A 1,785-nucleotide genomic window follows, 5' to 3' on the forward strand; every position below is an offset into this window, starting at 1 on the left:
TTCTTCTTCTACTTACGAAAGTCTCTATGTGTGCACATCATGGTTGCTGCTCCTTCTACTGTGTTTTTTTGCTCTCCAATTTTTCTTCTCACATGAGTGTGCATCTTTGCATGGCTATCTATTCTTCTCAGTTGCATGCGAGTCCGCTTTTTGTGTTTTTTCTATGTGTGTATCAGCTGCACGTGAACCGCATAAGGCTTGTGATGAAATGCTGATCCATCAACATTTCATCCAGCCTTTTTTTTTGCTTTTAATTTTTTTAAATTGAATTAACACACGCACACACACACATGTATGCATTTTTTTTAAATAAAAAATAAGATTTAAAGAGAGAAATTTAACTCTCAAAAGTTGACTCTTAATATTTTTGAATGATTGAGATAATTTGGGAGAGATTTTAAAAACTTAACAAGATTATTATTATTTTTTTTTTTGAAAATATGATCCTAAAAAGGATTAAATTTTATTTTTATATTTTTATTTTTTTCTTATTTTAATGAACTAAAAGAAAGAAAATCCGAACCAAAAAAAATTATGAAAAATAAAATTAAACTCTATTAATTATTTTTTTTGAAAATATAATCCTAAAAAGGATTAAATTTTATTTTTATATTTTTATATTTTTTAATTGAATTTATTTTTAAAAAGAAATGCCCGGATTCCCAGATAAAATATAATGTTCACAATAATATTAAAAATTATCATTAATAAAAATTTATTTTTATTAAAGTATTTTATATTTTTGAGATGTTAAATCTTTTTTAAAAGTGTTTTATAATTTGGGACGGAAGGACTATTATGTAGATAATGATAAATAAATCCCATTAAAATAGGTAAGTAACATAAAAATATAGTAAAATGTGATAATTACTTTGAAGTTTCTAAGAACTTATTTGACATCATTTTTTTAATGAAATTGTGTTTATGATCTTTTACAAAATAATAGAAAACATAGCTGTTAAAACTTAAATTAAAGTTGTTAATGACAAAAATAACTTTAATATAGGAAGCATAATTGTTACTTTATAAATAAACTGAATTTATGAACAACTGTATTTTTACCTATTAAACTGAAATTGTTAATTACTAAGTTGAAATTATTAAGATGGAAGTGTATTTATTATTGCATAATTAAACCAACAATTAAGCTTTCTATATTAACAACTCTATCTTTATTATTAATAACTTTAGTTTATATATTAATATTAACTATGCTTTCTATTATTTTGCCAAAGATTAGTAATAAAATTTACAAAAAATTCATGTTAGATAAATCCCTATTTTTAGAGTAATTTCACTATTCTTTTTGTCACTCTTTTGTCGACTGCGTAGAGATTTTTTTGTCATTCTTCATTATATATATATATATATATATATAGATATATATATATATATCCCATTACTTTAGATCATTCTGACACATTATAGTCTAGTTGTGAGTTATTGAAGGAAAAAAAGTTGAAATGCATCACATCTTTTAAATATCCAACCGCAAAATCCAAATCATGGGCCCTGGCTAGCTTCCAAAGACATAAAGTAAACGCTTCAACTTTTCGGTAAAGCTGATAATTATATCGGAGACTTGTCTGATGCTTTAACCCAAACAAATGTATAAAAAAAAAAAAGGTTGTGCTTAAAAAATTAGACATTTTTAGGCCAAATGGGCTCGAAAACATTTAGATGATTGAGCGTGGCCCGAATACACAGATAATACTTTAATTTTTATATATATAAAGCATATTTATATTTTTTATAATAATAAAAATGAATGATTTTAAATTAAAA

This window comes from Prosopis cineraria, unplaced genomic scaffold, assembly GCF_029017545.1.
Source record: "Prosopis cineraria cultivar Desert tree isolate PC_DT_omini unplaced genomic scaffold, ASM2901754v1 PC1, whole genome shotgun sequence".
Classification (NCBI taxonomy): domain Eukaryota; kingdom Viridiplantae; phylum Streptophyta; class Magnoliopsida; order Fabales; family Fabaceae; genus Prosopis; species Prosopis cineraria.